This window comes from Dasypus novemcinctus, chromosome 22 (assembly GCF_030445035.2).
Source record: "Dasypus novemcinctus isolate mDasNov1 chromosome 22, mDasNov1.1.hap2, whole genome shotgun sequence".
NCBI classification, from domain to species: Eukaryota; Metazoa; Chordata; class Mammalia; order Cingulata; family Dasypodidae; genus Dasypus; species Dasypus novemcinctus.
This window is the reverse complement of record NC_080694.1, coordinates 38,635,727-38,661,991: the sequence shown is the minus strand read 5'-3', so window position 1 is coordinate 38,661,991 and position 26,265 is coordinate 38,635,727. Positions and strand designations below refer to the sequence as shown.

Sequence of the window (26,265 nt, the reverse complement as noted above, 5' to 3'; positions counted from 1 at the left end):
CCTTTACAGGGAGAGGAATGCTGAAGGAGGACTTGGCTGTGCCTTTTACTTTTGTATCCCCAGCACTTTTTACACTTACTGGCACTTAATAATACGTGTTTTTTGAGTAAATCCATGAAACAACAGATTCTTTTTTTTTTTTTAATCCACAGATGAGTTACACGTGCAAGGTATTTACTTCTCATGTGATTTAAAAAATTTTCCAAGGCAACGAGGAGCTCTAGCACAGAGCCATTCCCTAGCAGGGCTGAGGGGTATTGTCTAGTGAGTCATTTGCTGTGCTCTTTCTTCTAAGCCTGGTGGTTTGGTATTTTTTGCTGCTCCTTGGCAGGGGTGGGATGTGGTTTGCATTGTTGGTGTGGGGCAGGGAGAGGGCGCACGTAGCCTCATACCTGGCTTAGCCTTGAAATTTCCAGTTTATCCGGGGCTGGCCCAAGTTTGTGGCTGAAACCTGTGTTGGAACGTCGCAAGGCTCCACCAGCTGTTGCCTTCCAGCTCAGTCCAGATGAAGGCTGCTCCTACCTGTCAAATGGGTGGAATTCAGTCCTGGTCCCTTATCTTGATCTGGCACACCTCTGGCTTTTATCTAACTCTTTTGTAAAGATGGTAGCTCTTGACCTGGTTGACTCCATTAGGAAAAACATCTAGACATCTATTAGGAAAATTTAACTTCCTATGAATTGAGCATTTTCTCACCACACTAGAGGACAAAGGAGCTTTAAGAGACAAGATCCCTTCCTCTAGAAACCGCCCCCACCCCCAGAAAGACTTATTACCAGTCTAGCATCAGGATGGGTCGTAGGGTATAATTCTCATGGAATGGACTGATTTTTTTCCCTCGTTGGGTATGGGTTATTTTTCACAAATATTCGCTATTATGCAGAACTTTGTTTACTCTTTCAGATTTCTTCTAAGAAAAGGGTCTACTGGTATTTATTGAGGAATTGCTGTAAGTCGGGGGCTGTGGTTGGCACCCTGAGGGGCTAAGACATCCCTCAGGAGGGGCTGATGGGGAGGGGGCTCTCTCGGGGATGTGTCAGAGCTGGTGGCTTGGGTTCCTATGACCTGAGGTTGTTAAATACTCAGACATTTCACTAACTTGCCCTCCATGCTAAAGAGTATTTTACACCATGAAAATTGGCAGATGCTACAAATCAGGGCTTTTCTCTCTCTCTTTTTTTTTCTCTTTTTCTAGAACCAGTTTATCAGCATATCACTGAGGCTGGTTCCGAATGGGGCAGCCTGGGAAGTAGTTTGGCTTATGATTGCACATTGGTTTTTTTTTAGCTCTGAAGTTTATCAAAGAACATGTACTCATAATGGGACAAGAGGAGAGGCATACAATTAGAGTATGTAACAGTCCCTGATAAGGGGAAGAATCATGTGGGGCAAACTCCCTGAGCCTTAGCAATGAGTGGTCAATATCTAGACACTGCAGGGGCTGCTCTTGGTACCTGGCTTAGGTGCCCTTTCCAGCAAGTGCCCCTATCTCCAGCTGCTCAGGGATCAGCTAATAACTTACGTTCACATTCTTCAGGCTGTGCGCTTGGCTGAAGGGGGCCTGCCTGGCCCCAAGAGACTGGAGCTTACACCACATCTTCTCTTCTTTCCACCCTAGGGCAGGAAAGGTGAGACACCTGTGTAAGCATCGTTCAGTTTTTGCTGCTTAAAGGTAATTAGACTAAAGTAGATTCACTATTACTCTACTATAGACTTCTCGTGATTCTAGCAATGGGAGAACTTTTATCACTAATGTGGATGGAGGCAGTGGCCACCAGAGGTTTTAAGGGGAGAGAGAGGGAAAAAATAGGTGTAATATGGGGGCATTTTCAGGACATTGGAATTGTCCTGCATGACGCTGCAATGACAGATACAGGTCATTATATATTTTGTTATAATTAACAATATTATGCAGGAAAGAGTATAAATGGTAATGTAAACTATAATCCATGATTAGTGGCAATGCTTCAGTATGAGTTCATTAGTTGTAACAAATGTACCTCACTAAAGAAGGATGCTGTTAATGGGGGAAAGTGTGGGAAGGGTAGGGAGTGGGACATATGAGAATACCCTATATTTTTTATGTAACATTTATGTAATCTATAGTATTCTTTAAAATTTTTTTTACGTATTAAAAAATAAAAAAATAACAACCCCCCCCCCACACACACACATAGTAAAGGCAATTAGAGTGGAGTAGGTGTAGCTCAGTGGTTGAATATGTGCTTCCCATGTACAAAGTCTTGGGTTCGTTCCCCAGAACCTCCCCCCCAAAAAGATTTTTTTAAAGGCAATTAGGCAAATACTTGAGAATGAAATAAACCATTAACATTATAGTGAAACCAGAGAACTTTGGATTTTTTTTCCCCTTTAGTTTCCTTTGTGGAGCAAACCCAGAGAGCACTCGTTTCCCCAAAAGATCTGAAAACAACAAGGAGGCATTCTCATCCTGCTCATCACCAATGCCTAATGGATACGAGTTTTGGAATGAAGGAACAAGAGTTCCTCACACTTTCTTAGCTATTATTGTCAGCCATTCCTTTGCCGTAATGCAAAGCCATTCTCCAGCCTGCCTTACACAGGCCGAGAGCTTCTTTGAAAGTTAATTCTGGGAATAGGGTCTGAAATGGTACTGGTTGAGCTAGGATTGGATGGTTGGAAGGAACCAGCCACACAAAAATGTGGAGGTCAAGAAGGCATAAGTCCTGGGGACTTGATGTGATCAGCTCAATGATAAGTTGGTTCCAAAGGTGAAGCAGAACTTTACCAAGTAAAGGACAGAGAGAAAGACAATAGAGAGGAGATAAAGATGCGACTAGAGGACTCACAGCTCCTGGAACTGAGAGACTTGACCCTAGTTTCCACCTCGTATTTATTGGAAACTACCAAGCAGCTGTATGCTATCAGAACTGCAACATCATCTACAATAATAGGGAACGACTGCAACATCTACAATAGAACAGGTGCAATATTTACAATAAGGAACTGGGTAAGCCAGTTTCCCACAACAGGAACAAGCTGGCATGCGCAGCGGGAGAAGTTGTTTTTGATGAGGTGACAAGGTGTCATATGTGACCCTGTAGGTCATGGGGAGGAGTTTAGATTTTTGTTTTCTAAGTACAGGAATACCTCATTTTATTTTATACCACTTTGCTTTATTTGTGCTTTGCAGATATTGCATTTTTTACAGATGGAAGGTTTGCGGCAACCCTGTGTTGAGCAAGTCAATTGGCTCCATTTTTCCAACAGCATGGGCTCACTTTGTTTCTGTGATGTTTTAATTAAGTATGTACATGTTTTTCTAGACATAATGTTATTGCACACTTAATAGATTTTAGTATAGTGTAAACATAACTTTTATTTGTACTGGGAAACCAACAAATTCATGTGGCTTGTTTTATTGTGATATTAGCTTTATTGCAGTGGTCTGGAACTGAATCCATGATACCTCCAAGGAATGCCTGAATAAAAATCATCAGGTCCTGCATATTTGGAAGGCCACCTCCCATCTAAGTGGCATTCTACTTTTTTTTAATGGCATATATCATTTCTTGTTACATAGGAGTGGTGAGGTCCCTCTGCCCTTGCAGTTGCCTATCAAACTGGCCATCTCTGATTCTGCTTTAAGGAAGGACCTTTACTATCTGTTGTCCTTCAGTTCCACATCTGGGAAACACATGGGGTAGAATGTCTGCCTTTAAGGCCACATAGTTTTAGCACTCTACTTGTCACTATGTGTTGTTGAGCTCAATATCACTGGGCCAGTCCCCGAGGGAGACCAACTTCTCAAGTCAGGGTCGGCAGATGGCACCTTCATACAGCTCTCTTCACATCGAAGATGAGGGACCAACTCAAGTATTTTTTTTTTTTTTAAGAGTGACCAAAACTGCTATTTCCAAGTGTATGTGAAAGTGGGTTACTCAGATCAACAGTACAAAATGCCATTCAATTTTACTTCCCTCCATGATTGCTTATGTATTTTATCGATGTCAGTGTCTGTGATGGAATGAAAGTGTTTTGCACATGGAAAGAATGTATCTTTTTGGGACCCAGAGGGTGGAGTGTGATGGTGTGAAGCTGAATGGACCCCAGAAAATTATGTTCTCCATTCCTGTGGGTGTTAGAAGGGCCTTTTGATTAGGTTACTTCAGTTAAGGCATGGTCCAGCATGGGTCTTAATCCTCTTACTGAAGTCCTTTAGAAGAGAATGAAAATCGGAGAGAAAGCCATGGAAACAAGAGGCCGAAAGCAACAAAACCTGGAAGGGAGGGAGAGCCCAGCAGACACCGCTGTGTGCCTTGCCCTGTGGCAGGGAAGTCGAGATCATTGGCAGTAGGTCTTTGGGAAGAAAGCTTTACTTTGATAATGCCTTGATCTGGACATTTTTCTCAGCCTCAAAACTGTAAGCTTGTAAGCTAATACACTCCAATGTGAAAGCCAACCCATTTCTTGGAATATTGCTTTTAGCAGCTTTAGCAAACTAGAACATTGCCCTTGCACCCAGGAGTATCCCAGCTAAGTCATTGTGGTTAAGAAAAAAGGAAAGAGGTGCCTTCTTTTAGTCCCATCCTTGTCCTTCACGCACATCCCTCAAACCATCCCTAATCTTGAAGTTTCACTGTTCCAACTTCATAGTCAGTTTCAAATGGCACTCAAGTGTGCATTCAAGTAATTCTACCTGAAGGGAGGCCTCAGCATCAAAGCCTTGACAGTAAGCATGGGGGAGTATGCATGGGGTTCTCGGGCAAAATGCAAAACAGCCCATTTGTTTTTTGGGCTCCCGCTCTCCAGAAATGGGCTTAGATTCTCCAAAAAGTTGGTTTTATCTAGATGAATTGCTAAAGACTATCTGATTGAACTGTACTTTGATTGCATCAGTGATTGTTACTGAAGACAGACAGACTTAAATTTTTTTTTCTATTCATTTTATCATCTCTTCCATCAAAACTGCTTATCGAGTACCTTCCGATGCTTTGGTGCTGGGGAGACAATCTTTCGGAGGTTAGAGTGGGAAATGGACTGGTCAGTGTTAATAGTTTGCTAATGAATGTATGGGTAGCTCTTAAGAGTGGTACCTAACGCCAAAAGGAGACCCTTGGAATGGGGCCTATTAGAGACAGAATCCTTATTTTTGGTCTTGAGAAATGAGACCAAAGAGGCCAAATCTTGCAGAGCTTTGGTGCTGTGTTAAGGAGTTTCACTTTTAGTTTGGAGGGGATGGAGAGCCCTAAAGGAATTTTAAGAATGGGGATGACATCACCAGACTTGAATTAAAAAAAAACTCTGGCTGTGATAAAGGGAAAAAGGGATGAAGGGTTTAGTTATCATTGCTGCATGAAAAATGACCTCAAAATTTAGTGTCACATGATTATTTGGGTCGAGAATTCAGGAACTGATTGGCTTAGAATTTCTGGCTCGGGGTCTCCTAAGAGGTTGCATTTAAGATGTTGGTCGAGGCTTGTGGACATCTCTGCATCTTGACTGGGTCTGAAGGGCTCATCTTCAAGGTGGATGACTTGGCATGGTTGGCAAGTGTTGCTTTTTTGAGGGATCACCAGTTCCTCTCCATGTCAGCTGCTCTGCAGGCATGTCCTCATGACATGGTGGCTGGCTTACCCCACATTAAGGATTAAATCATGTCCCCCATAAAGACATGTTCAAGTCCCAACGTGGAGTCACTTTTAAATAGGACTTTGAAGATGTTATTATGAGTTAAGGTGTGGTCTCATTTGTGAATAGGTTCTTTGATGATCCTATTTAGATGAGACCAAATTGAATCAAGATGGGCCTTAATCCATATGGCTGCAGCCCTTCGAAGCAAAGGAAATTAGACGCAGAAGTAAAAGCTAGAAGTCAGGGGAGGTCAGGAGCTGGCACAAAGACAGAAAGATGGCATGTGACAGGGAATTGCTGGAATGTTACACACTTGAGGAGAAAGCAAGCCTTGCCAATATCTCAATGTCAGCCTTCTTGCCTTTAAAACTGTGAGTCAATAAATTCCTGTTGCTTAAGCCAGTCGGTGTGTGGCATTTGTCATAGTAGCTCTGGACTGACACTTCAGAATGTGTGATCCAGAGAATGGGTGATTTCTGACCTCAGAAATCACATACCATTACTTCAGCCACATTCCCTTTGTTAGAAGGGAGTCATTGAGTCTAGCTCACATTCAAGGGTAAAGGAATTGGATGCCACCTTTTGAAGGGGGGAGTGTCAAAGAACTTTGTGGGCATTATTTAAATACTCCTTTGTGGTGGTTTTTAAGACAAGAGTTTATTTTGTCATCCAGGTGAGAGAGGAAAAAGAGTTGTAATCCTTTTAGTAGTTCTAGGGTAATTTGGGAAAAGGGGACAGATTTGAGAGACCTCATGGTGCTAGAATCAACAGAATTTAGAACCTACTTACCATTAGTCTGAGCTGGGGCAAGCTAGAGGAGATGTGTCCTGGAGGAGGCCAAAGGCATGGTTAGGACATGCTAAATGTGTGATGCCTTTGGGACTTTCAAATAGATATTTCACATACCATGGCACCCAAGAGTCAGTGGTTGAGAAGAGCTGTCTGATGGTGTTAATCTGGGGGCTGTAAGCATGAAAGCTCTGGATGTGGATGAGATCACCTAGGCAAAGGAGGGTTTTGTCCGATGAGGGCTATGGCTGGGAATTTAAAAAGTGAAACCAGATGTGTTCCCCTCCAGTTGCTTCATATCCACGCAGGGCCTTGGGGAAGGAGGCTGTAAAAATGTCACAGCCCTAGGTTCCCGAGGCCCAGATTTACGGGCCATGTAACCTTGCCCCATAAATCCACCGCCTTCCCAAAGCATCAGCTTCCGAAGGGGCAGGGCCCAGTGCGGTACAGGCCAGAGCAGGCGGATGACGCGGAGGGACACCGGGGAAGGACATGGGAGGGGACCTGGCTGGGAATCAGCGATTGCTTTTCAAGAACTCTGAAGTGGGCAAAAGCTTTTACAAGGTTGGCTTGGAGTTTAGACATCTTAGGAGATAAGCCAAACTCTATTTTGTATTTTAGCCTGAAAGGGAACTCAGTTCCTCTTTGAATAGTGTTGGCAAACACAAGAGAACGACTTGGGAACGGAACCCACGTAAGACAGATACTTCCCTGCAGGTTGAAGTGCTCATCTGGAGAAATGAGAAGTAGATCAGGGTCAGGTCACTTGAGCTCTGGGAAGCCATCTTCAGGTGACTGGGATTTAGTCCATGAACCCTGGGAAACCATCAGATTTATCTTGCAAAATGATTATTCTGTCTGCCATGTAGAGAATAGATTATGGGGTCGGGGCAGAAATTGAAGCAAGAGGCGATGATGGAGTCAAGTCAAGTGATGCTGCTGCTTGGACCAGGTTGGAGTAGTGGTGAGTCAATAAATTCCTGTTGGGAAGCAGACTTGGCCCAATGGATAGGACATCCACCTACCACCTGGGAGGTCCAAGGTTCAAACCCAGGGCCTCCTTGAGCCGTGTGGAGCTGGCCCATGTGCAGTGCTGATGCATGCAAAGAGCGCCCTGCCATGCAGGGGTGTCCCCGCTCAGGGCAGCCCTATGCACAAGGAGTACTCTCCGTAAGGAGAGCCGCCCAGCACAAAAGAAAGTACAGCCTGCCCAGGAGTGGTGCCACACACATGGAGAGCTGACACAACAAGATGACGCAACAAAAAGAGACACAGATTCCCATGCTGCTGATAAGGATGGAAGCGGTCACAGAAAAACACACAGCGAATGAACACAGAGCAGACAACTTGGGTGGGGGTGGGGGGAGAGAAATAAATAAAAATAAATAAATAAGTAAATAGCTAATTCCAGGAAGCCATTATTTAACATAAAATAAAATAAATTCCTGTTGCTTAAGCCAGCCAGTCTGTGACATTTGTCATAGCAGCCCTGGACTAAGACACCCCAGAATAGGTGATCCAGAGAGCAAGGCTTTTTTTGATTTGAACTCAGAAATCATATGCCATCGAATGGGCTGGAAGGTAGGGTGGACTCAGAGTAGGGTGGTGGGAGAGTGGGAAGAATCAAAGCTGACCCCTAAGTTTCTGGCATGAGCAGTTGAGTAGAGGGGGATGCCTTTAAGATGTGGAGACCTTGAAGGAGAGTTGAGTTGGTGGAGAAGATGGAGGGTTTGGTCTTCATTTGAAGTGTTTATAGACATTGGCTACATGAGTCTGGAGGATGAACAGAGGTCAGGTCTGGGATGGAAACTTGGAAGTCATATTATAGATGGTATTTAAAACAGGTGGAAACTGAGCTGTGTCTGTTGATGCTCTCACTGAGGGCTTCCACCCTTTGGATAGATGGGCTGCTAGTGTGTGGGGGTCTCAGGCTAGGGATGCAAACTCCTGTACCCCTGGTCTTCCTTCTCCTACCTATGGCTGCTGTCCCTCGCTAATCCAGTGCCTGTTCTGGCTGATCCCTGAACAGTGTTGCTGCAGGTCCCCAACTGGGATTTATCTCCTGGTGACCCCCAGCAATTGATGGGAGCATGTACATGACATAAAAACTCTGCCACTCTGACCCTTGACAAATGGCATTCCTCCCGGATCCTCCATGTTTATCTTTTTGCATCAGCTGGCTCAAATTTTCTTAATATTCTCCCAGCTTGTTGACATTTTTACAGTAGGTATAACCTTATTATTTAATGACTAGTCACTAAATATGAATGATTTGTGTTCCCATTTAATCCATGTTGCTGAAAATGGTGCATTCGTTTCTGGTACATTTCCATAACTTAGTTCTGACAGCTGGCTTTGAAAAGCATTTCTAGGTATGTACCCAGGCAGCTGGCAATGAGGAACGGGTCAGGATGTCACTCAGAGATGCACATTTACAAGGTTGCAGGCCATGATAAACTGTTCTGTTGATGCTTATCATGCTTCATGCAATTTATATTTTATACAGGACTAGAGTCGGCATTTGCTCTTAATGAACTGTGACAATGTTCCAGTCAGTGGTTTTTAATATACAAAATATAATATATATTTACTAAAGAAAATAACCACAAGCTGGCCCCTACCCTGATAGGAGGAAAACATATACACGCTTGTATTGGAGTTGAAAACTCGTGTGATTGGGCCAGAACAAATGCGTGGGCTGTTGGGGGCTATTTATTCTGCTCTAGTGTGGAGTCTATGGATCCATGCAAGGAAGGTTCAGGGCAATTTTTATTTACATCCAGGAAAGCCTGGACCCCAGGGTGGCCTGACACTCCCTCTGTTTGGGCCCAGGATGAGATCCTTCCTCACTGTACTTGTGAACTTCCATCCCCACCGAACCTCGTGGCAAGTGTCTTGCTGAAGGGAAGAGATGGACCCTCAGCTCCCAGCCCAACCACCCAGCAGCGGTATCTCCCACCTCCTGTTATCCTCCAAGAGTGTGTGGTCTTTGCCTGTACCTGGGTTTCTCTCTGGACTGTACCTTCAGATTTCATCCCCCTGTGGGGAGGCTTGTTACAAACAGCTGGGATAAAACTGTAGATTTAGGAGTTTTGAGGGCATGTGGAGGATATGAAACCATGTAGAATATCAGATTGCCAGGGGGAGTGTGTAGAGTGAGAAGCAAGGAGGATGGGGCATGGAGCTCTGGGGAGAGCCAACAAGGAAAAGCAGTTGGCAGAAAACGAGCTCACAAAGCAGATTGAGAAGGACAAGTGTGTGGGGTAAGGTGGTGGAAGGAGAACCAGGGGAGAGGGCTTTATGGAAGCCAGGAGAGAAGCGAATTTGAAGATGGAAGAAACAATGAGTCAACACACAGCAGACAGTTATTGAGAAGGGAATGAGAATTGTCCATTGGATTTGGAAATGAGGCAGTAACTAGTGACCTTTGTAAGAGCTCTTTAGTTGGGAGGGATGAGGCTAAAGGCCAGTAGATTAAAAAATGAGGAAATAAAGACACTGAGTGAAACTGCTTTTTAGAGAATTTGGCAAATAAGAAAGAGAGACAGAGGGCAGAAGTTAGAGAACATGGGGTTGAGGGAGGAGTTTGATCTGCTTGGTTTGGTTTGTTTGGACATTGGGATGGGTGCTTTGTAATGGGATTTCCTTCAGGAAGAGGACTAGTTTCCCTATAGGTGTGTCTGGAGGAAAGCTGTGAAAGAAAATAGGTGAGGTGGGAATGAGCTAAGAGAGCCACATACTTTCCAAATTCAATTCCACCCCTCTGTGTGTCTACCCCACACGTTTGAAACTTTTAAACCAGACAAACACCTCTTCCAGTGTCCAATAAAAATCAGCATGGCATTTCAGCCCCATTAGTGAAATTGCTTTGTATGGCTTCTGTTATGGATGGGAAAATAGTCTCTGCTGTCATTTGTCTTCCTTATTGTCTGAGTTTTAATTGTAGAGAATGATCGGTAGAAAGGGAGAGGATGAGAAGTAAAGGTGAGGTGGTGGTAAGATTCCTAGAGAAGGGAAGATGAATGGGGTCAAGATCATCAGTGAAAAGTCATCCTTGGGCAGGAGGACAGAGGGCTTCTTGGTAGGAGCAAGGGCAAGGTAGGTACTGGTCAGCAAGTCCAGGAAGTCCACCCCTTGTTTCAGTTTGCTTAAGGCTGCCAGTGCAAAATACCAGGAATGGGTTGGCTTTTAGAATGGGGATTTATTAGGGTGAAATCTTACAACTCAAAGGCTGTGAAAGTGTCCAAATCAAGGCATCATCAGAGGTCCTCTCTTACCAAGGTCGGCTGAGACAGATCCTGAAATCCAGCCACATGGCAAGGCAAAATGGTGGGTCTGCCTGTCTTTCTCTGCCTTTTCCTCCAGGCTCACTTTCTCTCTGAGCTCAGCTGTGGGTTATCAAGCACATAGTTTGTCTCTCCCCTCTCCTCTGGACTTCATTTCTTCAACTTTGAGCTGCATTGTGATTCCAGCCTCCAGCCCCTCTCTCAGACTCTTGGGTGTCTCTCTGTGTTTCTGTAGCTGTAGGTGATCATGGAGTCCTCTCTCTCAAGGCTGATAAAATGGGAGTGGCTCTCTCTGTGTCTTCATTTACATAAGACTCCAGTAAGAAGACTAAGACTCACCTGGGTCCCATATTCTAATCAAAGACCTTTAACTAAGTGATCTAATCAAGAGTGATCTAATCAAAAGGTCCCTTCCCTGACTTTAACAAAATAGGTTCACATATACAAGAATGGGTTAGTGTAAGAACCTAATTTTCTGGGATCCACAAAAGACTCAAACCAGGACACCCCTGAAAGCTCTACTTGCTTTCTTCAGTAGGAGGCAAGTTTCCTATTGTGTGGGAAGGCAATGATGTGCTGGGGTAGAGACTGGGATGGGCCAGGCTGGGGCTGGGAGAAGGCCTGAGTGCCTATGGAGGGTCCAGGCTTCGTGTATTCATGGCACAAGTGGTCTAGAGTATTCTCCATCATGCAGTCAGGTTGCTGGAGGGAAGAAGATGCCTTGATAACTAGAGGAGAGTTCAAGGGTTTTAAGCAGGTAAGATAGAGGGCCACAGGGCCAAGGTTGCTGAGAGCTTCAGCTGGGGCATAGGGATTCCTTTGCCTGCTCCCTTTCCCTTCCCTTAGCTCTTGTTGTAATTTTCCAAAGGGCTGCTGATGCAAAGTACCAGAAATATGTAGGTTTTTATAAAGGGTATTCATTTGGGTGAAAAGCTTACAGTGCCAAGACCTTGGAAAAGCCCACCTCAAGGCATCAGAAGAGGTGCTTTCTTACCCAAGACAGCTACCATGTGTTGAAGCAAGATGGCGGGCGGTCTCTGCTGGTCTCTGCCTTCCCTGAGGGGCTGGACAATCTCCTGGAGCTCAGCTAAGGGCAACCAGGCATAGAGCTTGTCACTTACTGGGGTTCTTCTCTCCCTCAGGCTTGGCTGCTCCACTTTCTTCCTGATTTCAGCTGCAAGCTATCAGGCAGATGGCTCATCTTTCCCCAGGGCCTCAGCTGCTTGAGCCCCTCCTTTCTGTCACATGACAGGATAAAAAGTAGCAGAGCTCTCTTTTCCACTGTGTCTCCATTTTTTATGGGACCCAGCAAGAGGGCTGAGACTGAACCTGAGTCACACCTCACTAAGGTAGTCCAGTTGAAAAAAGGCCTCACACCCATGGAAGTGGACCAACCCACAAGCATAATCTTTCTCTTTTTGGGATTCAAACAACAATTTCAAACTGCCACCACTCTCTTATGAAAAAAATCTATCCACTCCATGTGCTTTATCCAGAGAGAGGCTTTGGGGGCCCCTTTACTCTTGGTAATACACATATCAAAACAAGATCCACTGGGAGGAAGGAGATGGACCAGGCTGGCTGGGAGCAGGGCAGAATTCTGCAAATCTCTGTAGTGTTATTATTTGGTTTATCCATTGCAGGTCATGTCTGTTGACTTCCTGTTAGGATAATTGTGAAGTTAGCTCTCTTATACCTTCTGGTTCATCTCTCACCATTCCCCTGATAGAGTGATATCACTATTTTTTACTAAATCCATAATCATTTTTATCACCAAAATTATTGTTGCTATTGAGTAATCTATTATGATTATGCTTTTTCTTTAGCATTTTATTTTTCTTTGAGTTACCCTATCTGCCTCATGTAGTACTTACATGCTATTTTTATATATGTTTTTGTGGCTATTAAAAAATATGCCCACAAATTCTTTGGTATGCTTCCTTTCCAAAAGCAGAACCCAATTTCCTTTCTTGTGGGTGTACTTTGTGAGTTGCTTCCAAGAAATAAAATATGGGAAAGTGACTATATGTGACTCCCTGCTTGACCTTTCTCATGGATTACCTCTTGGGGAAACCTCACTGCCATGTCATGAGACCATTCAAGAAGCCCCATGGACTGGTCCACATGGCAAGAAACTAAGTCCTATTGCCAATAACTTGCATGAACCATGGTCCTAATCACTTGGTGATCGTACAGTCCTAATCAAGCTTTCTCTTGCCTGCAGACCCAGCCAACATCTTAACTGCAACCTCAGGAGAGACCTTGGGCTCAGTCCACCCTTAGTTACGTGCTCTTAGGTTCCTGCCCATCAGAAATGATATGAGGTTATTGATATTTATTGTTTTAGGCTCTAAGTCATAAGGTGGTTGGTTATGCAGCTATAGATAATTAATACGATATCTTTATTTTTTCTTTCTGATGATACTATGTGTATTAGTCTGCCAAAGGACTGCTGATGCCAAGTACCAGAATCTGTTGGCTTTATAAAGGCCTTTATTTGGGGTAATAGCTTGCAGTTACAAGTCCACAAAAAGTTCAACTCAAGGTTGCTTTCTCACCAAAGTCAGTAGCCACGATTTGAAGCAAGATGGCCACCGATCTCTGGCTGGTCTCTGTTTCCTCTTCCTTTTGAGGCTCTGCTTCTTCCTGATGTCAACTGCAGGCTGGCCTAAGGCTTGTCTCTCAGGGCTTCCTATATCAGTCTTGGATCTCTTCCCAAGGTCAGCTGTAAACTATCAGGTAACATGGCTCATCTCTCCCTGGGGCTTTAGCTGTTTGAATTTTCTCCTTTCTGTCACATGGCAGGATCAAAACTGAAAGAGCTCTCTCTTCTGTGTGTCTTCTTGAGTAAGTGTCCATTTAGATCATACCCAGCAAGGAGCTGGAAACTCAACCTGAATCACACCTTACTAACTTAGTTTAATCAAAAAGCTCTAATCTATCTTGAGAACCTTATGTTGAGTGAAGCAACCCAGGCATTAAAGGACATGACCTACAGGACCTCTCTGATATGAAATAAGTAAACCAAGCTGTCTCAGAGAGCTTGAGACTGGATGATAGGCTTAAAGGAAGTTGGGGGGTAGAGGAAAGTTGCGAGCTGACACCTACATGGGTAAAATCTATGATAGGCTGGAGGTAAGTGTTTGTTCAGGGAAGGGATAAAATGGGGGCATAGGGATACCTTTGGGTGGGGCTTTGTGGGCTTGAGGGGGGCTAGGGATGGGAGGAAGAGTCAGATGGCCCAAGAAATTGGGGGGAGGATGGGGGGAACATTTGAACATAGGAGACTGCCAGGTATGTGGTTGAAATTATAATATAGAGAAAGATCTTTAGAAAATATAATAAGGAAGTTTACCTGTTTAAGATGCTTAAAAGGGGGCATCTGACACAGGGCAAGCTTCTAGGGAGTGTGTGAGTGCTCATTTTGTCATAGTGGGTTATATCATTGGGTGGAGACCCATACAATGAGAGTGAAGGTATATCCACATCCTGGGGAGGACTGATGTTCTCAAACAGAAGGAATTGTATCTCTCGAGAGAATTGGTGACTCCCAATGGGTTAGTGCAGTCGAGTATGTGAAGCCCTCAACATTGTTGCAAGTATCTCTGAATATGGTCCTTCAAGTAATGAAGATTGATTGTCACTTGTGGACCCTGAGGGGAGGGGGGAAGAGGTATTGAATAGATGGAATCAGTGTAACTGTGGGGCAATGGAAGTGTTCCACAAGATCATACAATGATGGATATAGGACATGTTAAATTACACCAAAAATGTATGAAAGTCTATAGGCTAAAATGTAAACCATAATGTAAAACATAAGATAATTAAAAATTTAGAAAATTGTATAGTCTAAAATATAAACCATAATGTAAACCCAAACAGAACCGTGTTTGAAAGCTATTGTTTCAATATCTGTACATCAGCTGCAGCAAATATAATATGAACATGTAAAAAAGATCATTGCTGGTGAAGGGACAAAGGGTTTGATGTTGGATATGTGGGAGTACCATATACTGTATATGTGAATTATTGTGATTTAAAACTTTTGTGAAGACAAACTTAATAAGTAGAAAAAAAAGGATGTAGACACTGAGGAATAAATGGAAGAAATTGCCTTGCCTCTGTACATAAAGGGCAACACCTATAGCAGTGATGAAAGGCAAAATGTCAAAAACAGAGCATTTTCATTTTTTCATTTTTTGATACCCCAATTTATTTTTACTTTATTTAATTTTTCTAAATTAGTATGTATTCTAGATCTAACCTTCAAACCCATCACTATATTCCATTTTACTATTAATGGAACCTGGCAATATATTAGGCTTCGTTTTTAAAGATGTTTCAGACAACAGAGAGGTTCAACTATGGCAGGAGAGGAACACTGGTGTGGGGTGTTATTGATAGGGGGCACATGGTTGGGAGGGAGTTCTCCAGGGCATTTATACAGGGTACATATAAATTTTTGGATATTTTCATACGGTTTCAGTTAAAAATGACAACTGAGGGAGTGCTGAGTTCCTAGCCAGGGGAGCTCTATCACATTCCCAATGGAACAGCAACAACCCTCCAAGTGCAATGGCAAAGACCAATAAAGATAGATGGTCCAGCAATGAGCCCTTGATACTAATGGCTACGATTTTGAGCCTGTGCACCTGAAATATGAACTAGGCCTAGAGCTGCAGGGTGCCTAAGAGTTACCTCCTGAGAGCCTCCATGTTGCTCAAATGTGGCCACTCTAAAAAACTCAGCATGTAAATGCATTACCACCTCCCAGCATGCAACATGACTCCCAGGGATGAGCCTCCCTGGTGCCAAGGGATTACTACCAAGTACCAGCTGGTGATGCAACTAGAAAAAGACCTTGAATAAAAAGATCAACTCAGACCAGCAGAATATCTCAGCCTACATTTAATATCTGGTGTTAAAAACTGCTTTATGACTTTGGATAAAGGGGGAAATGGAAAGGACAAATCAGTTTATATGGCTATGAGTCCCCCAAAAAAGAGTTGGGAGGTCTTCAGAGGGCTAATGCTTATGTACACCTCAGCAGGGTCCTAGAGATAGCCAAAATAGATAGAAGCCCAGGTACTGGTTCTCCTGAGGGCTACAGAGACCCACGGGTTCTACAGTCATGGCAGTTGGCTCTGGAGTTCAGTGCCATGTCAGCTGGCCCTACTTTGGAGTTTGTGTTCCTGAGTGTGATGGAGTTGGACTCAGATATGACCTTTCTACACATGCCTCCTCTGTTACTTTTACCAGATCTGTGGTTGGTGTTCGGGTTGGTGTATACTCAGGAGACCTGAATCTCTGAACTGTCCACGTGACAGCCAGGCCCTGAGCCTCGGCAGACTTGCAACTCCTACTGTCTGGTTTATTGGACTTACCCTGGCCAGCTAACAGGGAGGTGAAGAAGGTCAGCCACCATACAGGGAGCCAAGAGTGACTACAACTGAAAGCAGGAGAATTGCATCCATCATCCATGTGGAATCTAAGCCCCCTCTTGATAGAGAGGTGGAGTGGACATAACCTTTCCAGGGTCCACAGGCTGGAGGAATAGAGTATGGATTAGAGTGGACTTACTGATACTCTGCTATGGAACTATTATGATTAGTAATGGAAGAAATTGTAGCATTGATGTGGAGAAAGTGGCCATGGTAGCTGCTGAGGGTAGGGAGAGGGAAGAAGAGATTTGATGTGGGGGCATTTTCAGGACTTGGAGTTGTCCTGGATGGTACTGCAGGGACAGAAGCTGGACATTGTATGTCCTGCCATGGCCCAGTGGGTGGACTGGGAGAGAGTGTAAACTGCAATGTAAACCACTATCCATGTGGTGCAGCAGTGCTCCAAAATGTATTCCCCAAATTCAATGGATGTGCCACGATGATGAAAGAAGTTTTTGATGTGGGAGGAGTGGGGTGAGGGGGGGTGAGGGGTATATGGGGACTTCATATTTTTTGAATGTAACATTTAAAAAAATAAAGAAAAAAAACCCTCTAATCTTAACAGGTAAGCTAATCAAACGCCCCTCAGCTGAATTTAATACAATCAAAGGGTATCACACTCAGAGAAATAGATCAGTTTACAAACATAATCTTTCTCTTGTTGGGATTCATAAAATAATCTCAAACTGCCACACTATATCTGTCATATTATCTACTCATTCAAGCCTAATTCCCTCCCCCATTCCTCTATCTTCCTTCTTCTGTCTGGACTGTTTTTTCTCTAGTGCTGGAGAGTAGCAGTTACCTTTCCCTCCCTGCTAACTGAATCACTGCTTCTTAGACCTCTTGTCCTTTGTTTCCTTAATTTTTATTCCTATCTTTCCCAGAAGTCCACCTCCTCCTAGGAAAAGATGCATGGGAGGTAAATTTTCTTAGGCCATGAATGTCTAAGTATGTTTTATCTACTTTTATTCTTGATTGCTAGTTTGGTTGCTGGTAGAATTCTAGGTAGAAAATTGTTTTCTCCCAGAATTTTGAAGGCATTTATTGTCCTCTTCCAGCATCCAATGTCAATCTTGAAGCCCAACACCATTTTCTTTCTTGTTCCTTTGTATATTACCTCCTTGAAAGTTTAGAATCTTCACCTTATCCTTAGGGTTGTGGAGTTGTATGGTGATGTGTGTACATATATCAGAAACTTGCTGCTTACACTTTCAGTGGGTTTTATTATTTTGATTAAGAAGTCCAGAGATAGGGAAGTAGATGTGGCTCAAGCAATTGAGCTCCTGCTTACCACGTGGGAGGTCCTGGGTTCAGTTCCCAGTGCTTCCTAGAGAGGATGAGCAAGGCAGTGAACTGGCATGACAGGCAAGCACAGCAAGCTGACACAACAAGATGATGTGACAAGGAGACACAAAGAGGAAAGACAATAAGAGACACAACAAAGCAGGAAGCTGATGTGGCTCAAGAGATTGAGCCCCTCTCTCCCACATGGGAGCTCCCAGGTTCAGTTCCCAGCACCTCTTAAAGAGAAGACAAGCAGACACAGAGAGCACACAGAAAATGGACACAGAGAGCAGACAGCAAGTGCAAGCAACAAGGGCAGGGGGAATACATAAATAAAATAAATCTTAAAAAAAAAAAAGAAATCCAGAGATAAAGTGGCTTAAGGGTTGATTAACTTAGTGGCTAAGTTGTATCATTAAGGATCCAGGTTAAAAAATCTGTTTTGCTAGACTAGATTGGTTAGCTGCCTCATGGGCAAAACATGGCAGCAGTGTACACTTCAGAGGCAGAAACTGGGACTATCTTTTCCTGTGACTCCTTTAAAACACTATGAAATATTTCCTAGAACCAATCCCCATCCCTAGCAAACTTTCTCTCATAGCCCTATGGCCAAAATTAGGTTACATGCCCCTTCCTAAACTAATCTCTAGACAAGAGGAATAAAATTAATATGATTGTCTTAGACTAATGGAGATTTACTTCTTAGAATGGGGGATGAGTCAGGGTCAGTAACCCTGAGAACATGGGGATTTCAAATAAAATCTGAATCCCATTTCAAGGAAGAATAAGGCACAGGCTTTGAGTAGGCAACCAAAAGTGTCAATGTCCTTGGTGTGGATTTTTATGTCATTCATTTTGATGGAGAGTTAGTGATATATTTTATAAAAACTTGTCAAAGTTTCCTCTCTGCTACTGTTCCCTCTCTTGTGTTTTTCAAACTGGTAGATTTCTGCTATTGTGTTCAATGCATGTGTTCAATTTGCCATCTCTAATTGGAAGCCCTCCAGCCAATGCTTTTGATCTTTGCATCTTCATATATTTTAGACTAGTGTTTTCCAAACTGTGAGTTTTAACCTATTAGTAAGCTATGTGAAGAATTTAAAGACATGAAATAGAATGGAAAATACCAGGTTGTACTGCATAGATTGAGAGTTGCTATTGTTTCGTGAAACTTTTGCTTCAGTTGAGTACATGTTCGTGTACGCTGCGTAGGGATGTCAAGTGTTTCTTGCTGTAAGTCACACTCAAGAAACTTTGGGAAGCACTGCTCTAAAGAAATCTCTTCTGACTACTTTGTGCTCTAAAGTCCTGTCTTATTTTGGTTTGTTTTACAGCTGTATGAGGTTAGAAGGACAAAGCAAGCATGTTGAACTTCAGTGGATACGAAATCACATGTGGTACAACAAAAAGCCCTCGCGCTCCCACAGAGCTGCTCAAATCTCTTGGAAACAAATGGTATCATGGTTGGCCTATTCGTTTCTGTGTTCCAAGGGAAGAGACCAAGATCCAGAAATACTCTCTGTGCCCTCACAAGATAGCAGGGAGGTAGGACCAAGAGGCCCATTATATGGAGGTTGGCTCAGACCTGTGCCTGGTGGTCAGGGCTGGTTCATAAAATGTGCCAATCTCTATTTTGGGCATAATCCATCCTCTCAGCAAAGAAACCTCAAAAGACTGCACTCTCCAGATATTTGGAGAGCTCAGAAGAGGAGACATGCTAGGCTTCTGCTGAGACGCTATTGTAAACTTGGAGCTGTAAAACATGGCAGGATTGAGGCTTGTTTCCAAGGCCCTTTACACCAATCTTGCCCTTTCCAGCAGTTGTATTCAGCAGGGACTGAAGTATATACTTCCTGTGCTTAAAGATTTTCAGGAAGAGAAAACATCCTTCAATGAAACCCATGTTTTTAGAATCAAATGCTTCTTGGTTGGGAAGTTCTCTTCTGTCTGGATGAGATCACCACCAGCTTCATGCATGGAAATGACATGCAGTTACCATCCTGTGGTCATAGAGGATCTCCTGAAGGACATCACTCCACCTGGCAGCCCTGGCTCCTATCATCTTGTTCCCTATTTCCTCTGTCATCCCCTGTTACCTTGGAGTTCTGCCTTTTCTATCACCCTTGCCTTGTTTTCACCTTGCTACCATCATTGCACTGTGTTCTCTGCTATCCATTTCTTTGTCCTTATGTTAACCTATGCCTACTTCCTCCTTAATTTCCTCCCTCCAACCATTTATGTCAAGTTATTGCTTCCTTACTATCCTGTTCTGTTCATTCCTCTTTTTTTAAATGCTCCTCTGCCCTTTGTGTTTCAAGTTTTGTTCTTTTCCTTTTCTCCCCCCAGTCTTCCCTTCCCCTTTCCAAAGGCTCTTCACTTCCTCCTTGCCATGAATTGAGAAGGCCTAAAAAAGGACAGAACTTGTTTCAGAGACAGTGGATACGGGGTACAAAAAAGGAAGGTGGGAGGTAACCGTTGGGGAGGGCTCTGAATGTAGAAAGGGGGTTCTCCAGCTCCACCTGTTCAACCCTTTCCTCGTTACCTGTAGGAAGTCAAAGGACACTCCTTATCAAATTTGTTAATCATTCAACATTGGGAGATGAGCAAACACATAGAGTCCCAGATCAGGAGCCGAAAGATCTTGGGAGGCTTAAAGATGGATGGATCTAATAAAATTTTTAAGAAGGGGAAGAATGGCACTTTCTTCGCATGGGTGGAAAAGAGAACTACACAAAAACAGGGTGAGAGACATGCGGCTGAGCAGTGAAAATGACGTAAAAGGTTTAGAGCCAACAGTAGGTTCAAAGTGAACCACCCGCAGGTGCGGCTCCTCGGACCCCCAGAAGTGTCTGAAGTGAGCTGGGCTGGTCAGCGCCATGACCCAGTGTCTGCGTTTGCTGAGAGTAACTAGGACGGGGAAGGGCTTGAAACCATATCACGCCAGGAGAGTCGAAGGAACTGGGTGAGCAGGGAGAAAAAAGGATGTGAAAGGTGTGATGAGGAAGAGGTAGCAGACTTTGGCTCCAAGGAAGAGAGCCAAGTTCCCTGGAATGCGACTTCATTTTCAACATCAGGGCATGCTTGGCAGCAGGCTGAGTTGTCCAAAGGTGGAATGGGATGCTTCACGAAGTATGCCCCCTGTCACTGGGACTCCTCGAGCTCTTGGTGGACTGTCTCCAAAGAGATTCAAACACTGGACATGTGGTTGAACGAGACACCAGTTATAACTTTTATGGTCGATCATCATGCAAATAATAATGCCTAACAGTGATTGAGCACTATCATTGGCTGGGTATATAGTGCTCACCTTTTTTAATTTTTAATTTTTTTATTTTATTAGGGTAGTTGGAGGATTTCAGAAAAGTCATGCATAAAATACCTAAAATACAGAAGTTGCCATAGACCACCTTATTATTAACACCTTGCATTAGTGTGCTATATTTGTTACAATTCATGAAAGAATATTTTTTAAATTGAGCTATTTTCCAGTGTTTACAATAAGGTTCATTATGTTTTATAGTCCTATACGTTTTTGTTTTCTTTTATTCTAGTAACATATATACAACCTAAAAATGTCCCTTTTAACCACAGTCAGTGCTGTTGGTGATATTCATAATGTTGTGCTGCCATTACCACCATCCATTATCAAAGCTTGACCGTTAACCCAAATAGAAACTCTGTACAACTGAAACATTAACTCCCCATTCCCTATCTCCAGTCCAGCTCTTGGTAACCTATACTTCAGATTCTCACTGTATGAGTTTGCTTATTCTAATTATTTCATATCAGTGAGATCATATAATATTTGTCCTTTGTGTCTGACATATTTACTCATCATGTTTTCAAAGTTCATCTGTGTTGTTGTGTGAATCAGAACATCCTTCCTTTTTTGACAGCTGAATAATATTTTGTTGCATGTATAGTACACATTTATCCATTCATCAATTGATAGACACTTAGGTTGCTTCCATCTTTTGGCAATTGTGAATAATGCTGCTATGAACATCTGTGTGCAAATATCTGTTCAAGTTCCTGCTTTCAAGTCTTCTGGGTATATACCTAGTAGTAGGATTGCCAGATCATACGGTAATTCTATATTTAACTTTCTGAGGAACTACCAAACTGCCTTCCATAGCAGCTGCACCATTTTCCATTCCCAACAGCAGTGAATGAGAATTCCTATTTCTTCACATCCTCCCCAACACTTGTAATTTTCTGTTTTTTTTAATAGAGGTGAATCTAGTGGATGTGAAATGGTATCTCATTGTGGTTTTGATTTGCATTTCCCCAATAGCTAATGATGTTTAACATTTTTTCCTATGTGCTTTTTTGGCCATTTGTATATCCTCATTGAAGAAATGTCTGTTCAGGTCTTTTGCCCATTTTTAAATTGGGTTGTTTGTCTTTTTATTGTTGAGTTTCAGGATTTCTTCGCATATTCTGGGTATGATATTCTTCTTGATATGTGGTTTCTAAATATTCCCCTTGAGTAGGTTGTCTTTTCACTTTCATGATAAAGTCCTTTCAGACATAAAAGTTTTAGATTTCAATGGATCCCATTTAGCCATTTTTTTTCTCTTTTGTTGCTTGGGTTTGGATGTAAATTCTAAGAAACCATGCTTAATATAAGATTTGAAGATGCTCCCATATTTTTATTTCCTAGGAGTTTTATAGTCCTGGTTCTTATGTTCATGTCTTTGATCTGTTTTGACTTAATTTTTGTATACAGTGCTCAATGTTTTATCTGCATACTCTTACTTACACCTTACAACAACATAATGAGGCTGTTACTATTATGACTATGATCTAGGGATGAGGAAACTGGCTCAGAAAGGTAAAGAAAAAGTAAAGCCCAAGACAACAGACAGTAAATATATAAAAAGATAAAGTCCAAGACAACAGACAATAAAGAATAAGATCTTGTTGGGACTGGTGTTAAAAATCTTCCAGTTAAGGTGAAGAGAATATCTCATGGTTATTAAGTGCAGATATTGTGAGGCTGGAGCAGCATTTAGTGACTTCCTCCTCTATGGCTGCAAACAAGGGCAGATTACTTTTGTGGCTTCAGTATAGGGATTGGTATAGCGATAAATCGGAAAAAAAGGAGTCCCAGAGGGCTATAGCAGGGCTATCTTTTTTTTCTAGGTGGGATTTAGACTACCCAAAAAAAAAAAATCACGCTAATATGAATGCAGTATATATTTTATCTGGCTTAATTACTTCTTAAAAGATAATTTACAAAGAGAATTTCATTAAAACTTCTAGTATCAATTTGATTTTTAAATTACAACTCCAATAAGTTTCTTTTTAAAAAAAATATTTTTGATTTATTTTTAAAAGATAATTATATAAAATGTTACATAAAAAATATAAGGGATTCCAATATGCCCTACTCCTCATACCTCCCACTTCTCCCACCTTAACAACTTCTTTCATTAGTGTGGTACATTCATTGCAATTGATGAACACTTTTTGGAGCATTGCCACATTGCATGAATTATAGTTTACATTGCAGTTTACCCTCTCTCCCACTCCATTCTGTAGGTTATGGCAGGATATATAATGGCCTATATCTGTCATTGCAACATCATTCAGGACAATTCCAAGTCCTGAAAATGCCCCCATGTTACACCTCTTTTTCCTTCTTCCTGACTTCAGCACCTCCAGTGGCCACTGTCTCCAAAACAATGATATAATTTCTTCCATTGCTAGAATCACAAAAAGTCTATAGTAGAATACCAGTATGTCCACACTAGTCCATATTTTATTCCTCAGTCCTGAGGATTCTGGGATGGTGATGCCCACTCCACCTCTGATTGAAAGGGGGCTTCAATCCCATATGGTTAATGAATGGAACTCTCCTCCTTGCAGTTGTAGATTCTCTCAGTTCCTTGGTATGGTGGTTGTACATCCTCACCTCCTTGTTAGTTGTCCTGGGTGAGCCCAACGAACTGGAGAGTAGGTTGTGCAACTCTGCTGAGGCTCAGGGCCCAGGTGGCTCATGGATAGCCCAGAGATTCAAATCTCTTAGATGTATACCTACCACCTCCAGCACAAACTATAGATTCAAATAAAAGGGACAGAAGAGGCATGTGTATAGAAGTCACATCTGAGTCCAACTCTGTCACACCCAGAAGTACAAACTCCAAAGTAGTGCCCACTGGCATGGCACCAAACTCCAGAACTATGTGCCATGACTGTAGGACCTGGATGTCTCCAGAGCCTTCAGGAGCCCCACTATGTGGGGGTAGTATCTACTTTGGCTGTCTATGATATCCTGCTGAGACATGCATAAGTGTTACCTCTCTGATGACCTCCCAACTCACTTTGAAGTCTCTTAGTCATATAAACTTATTTGCCTTTCCCTTTCTCCCTTTTATTCAAGGACTTTTTCCAGTTGCATCACCAGCTGGTGCTTGGTAATTATCTCTTGGTGCCAGGGAGGCTCATCCCTGGGAGTCATGTCCCATGCTGGGGAAAGGTAATGGATTTATAGGCCAAGTTTGGCTTAGAGAGAGGCCACATTTGAGCAACATGGTGACCCTCAGGAGGTAACTCTTAGGCACCCCACCCTACAACATAGGCTAAGTTGTAATTTCAGGAGCAAAGGCTCTTAAGCACAGTCATCAATATCAAGGGCCCATCAATGGACCATACTTTTCACTAGTCATTGCCCCTGTACTTGGGGGATTGTTGCTATTCCATTAGAGAATTGGTAGAGCTCCCCAGGATGGGAATTCAATATTCTTTCAGTAGTTTTATTAATTCCTACCCACTGTGGCAATGCCCCATGAACATTTGAACATATTTATATACCTTATGTGTTTGCTCAGGTGAACTTCCTTCCATGTATCCCCCATCACTGACACCCTACACCAATGATCCTCCCCTGCCATAGCTGTAACCCTTCTGTGATCCAAAACTTCTTAAAAAATGAAACCAAGAATATTGTCAAGTACAATTAATAGGAAAATGAAATAATAAGGATAGGTTTAAACATAAGAAATAAAATACATAATAATTTAGAAAAACTAAAAGTAAAAAAATTGGGATATTAAAAAATAATGAAAAATATTAAAAATTTTTTGACGTTTTGCCTTTTACCACTGTAATATCTATTGTCCTGTATATACAGTAGCATTTTCTTCCATTTCTTCCCCAGTGTCTTACTTTTTTTCATTTTGTCTTCAAAGAAGTTTTATGTCACAGTAAAGTCACATACAGAATATAGGAGACTCTCATATACCCAACTTCCTCCCCCCTTTCCCCTTCGAATATTAATAACCTTTTTACAAGTGGATGGTACATTTGTTACAACTGATATACAAATATAGAAACATAGCTACTAACCATGGTCAATGATTTACATTTTATTTATTTTTTAAAAGATTTATTTGTTTTATTTCTCTCCCCTCCCTCTCCCCTACCTCGTTGTCTGTTTTCTGTGTCTATTTGCTGCGTCTTCTTTGTCTGCTTCTGCTGTTGTCAGCGGCACGGGAATCTGTTTCTTTTTGTTGCATCATCTTGCTGTGTCAGCTCTCCGTGTGGGTGGCACCATTCCTGGGCAGGCTGCACTTTCTTTCACGCTGGGCGGCTCTCCTTTCGGGGTGCACTCCTTGCGCGTGGGGCTCCCCTACGTGGGGGACACCCCTGTGTGGCACGGCACTCCCTGCGCACATCAGCACTGCGTGTGGGCCAGCTCCACACGGGTCAAGGAGGCCCGGGGTTTGAACCGCGGACCTCCCATGTGGTATATGGACACCCAAACCACTGGGCCAAGTCCACCGCCTGGTTTACATTTTAGACTGTGCACTTTTAGAAAATTTTTATGAAATTTCACGTGGCCTGTATCCATCATTGCAAGATCATGCAGAACACTTTCATTGCCCCCTAAATAGCCCCTCTTCTATCTATTCTATTCCTTTCCCCCAATAAATTTCTACCTGATATCAACTGGAGAAGAGCGACTCGTAGGCCTTCATTATTTGTTGCAGCAACAGCCAATATTCTGTATTTCTCAATATTTAACAATAAAACAAAAAGATTTAAAGTTTTTTTTTTTAAACTTTGTTTTTGAAGTTTCAGATATTCCAAGGTGAAGCCCACTGAGGGGCTGCCGATTTCCCGGGATCCTGAGCCCTTCCCAGCACAACCCCCACCGCCAGCACCAGTGACCCTCCCTGCCATAGCTGTAACTTCTCTGTAATCCAAAACCTAAGTCGAAGTTCTTTTGTACTTTATCCAGCTTTTAAATTGTTGTCAGTGGGAATCCGAGTCTGAATACTCGGCCAATGCTGTTGGAAACTGGAAGCCCTCCCAAAGATGTGAGGCTCTCTCGTCAGTTCCAAGAGCATTCTATTCTAGATGGCCAATCTCATTTCTATAATTAGCATGGACCCGATTTAGCCCCTGGTCCTCCGCACCTGAAACCACTGGACTGAATGAGAAGGCAGGAGGAGGAAGACTCAGAAGCTGTCCTCATGGCCAAGACAGGGAACTTGGGGGGCGCTGAGCGGGGGAAGAGGAGAGGCCCCACTCTCCAGACTGGCCACCCTGCAGTAGTTGCAGATGGTGATCGAAAACCATGCATCGCTCCAGAAAGAAACACTGGGCCAGGCGGTAGACTGAACATCAGCTCAGCGCAGGGACTGGGTGAGGAAGAGCCTGCCATTTTCTGAGGCCAGGATGGAATTCAGGAGGGAGGAAATTAAAAATAAAGACGAGAGTGGGGGTGAGGCAATGGGGGTGGGAGCACCTGGGCCCAGGACGTGCAGTGAGGGCTGGGTGCTGGGAGCAAGGTCCCCTGTCGCCTTCCACTTGGCCTTTTACCCGCCAAGACCTCTGGGGGA

The 26,265-nt window shown here is 43.0% G+C and overlaps 1 long non-coding RNA gene across 1 annotated transcript in view; it reads left to right on the top strand.

Moving 5' to 3' along the window:
- LOC131275317 (uncharacterized) overlaps positions 1–26,265 on the top strand; it is a 48,379-nt gene that overhangs the window by 12,882 nt on the left and 9,232 nt on the right. The window contains exon 3 of the long non-coding RNA XR_009182736.2: positions 18,751–26,068. This is a non-coding gene — a long non-coding RNA (uncharacterized lncRNA). The remainder of the gene's footprint in view (positions 1–18,750; positions 26,069–26,265) is intronic.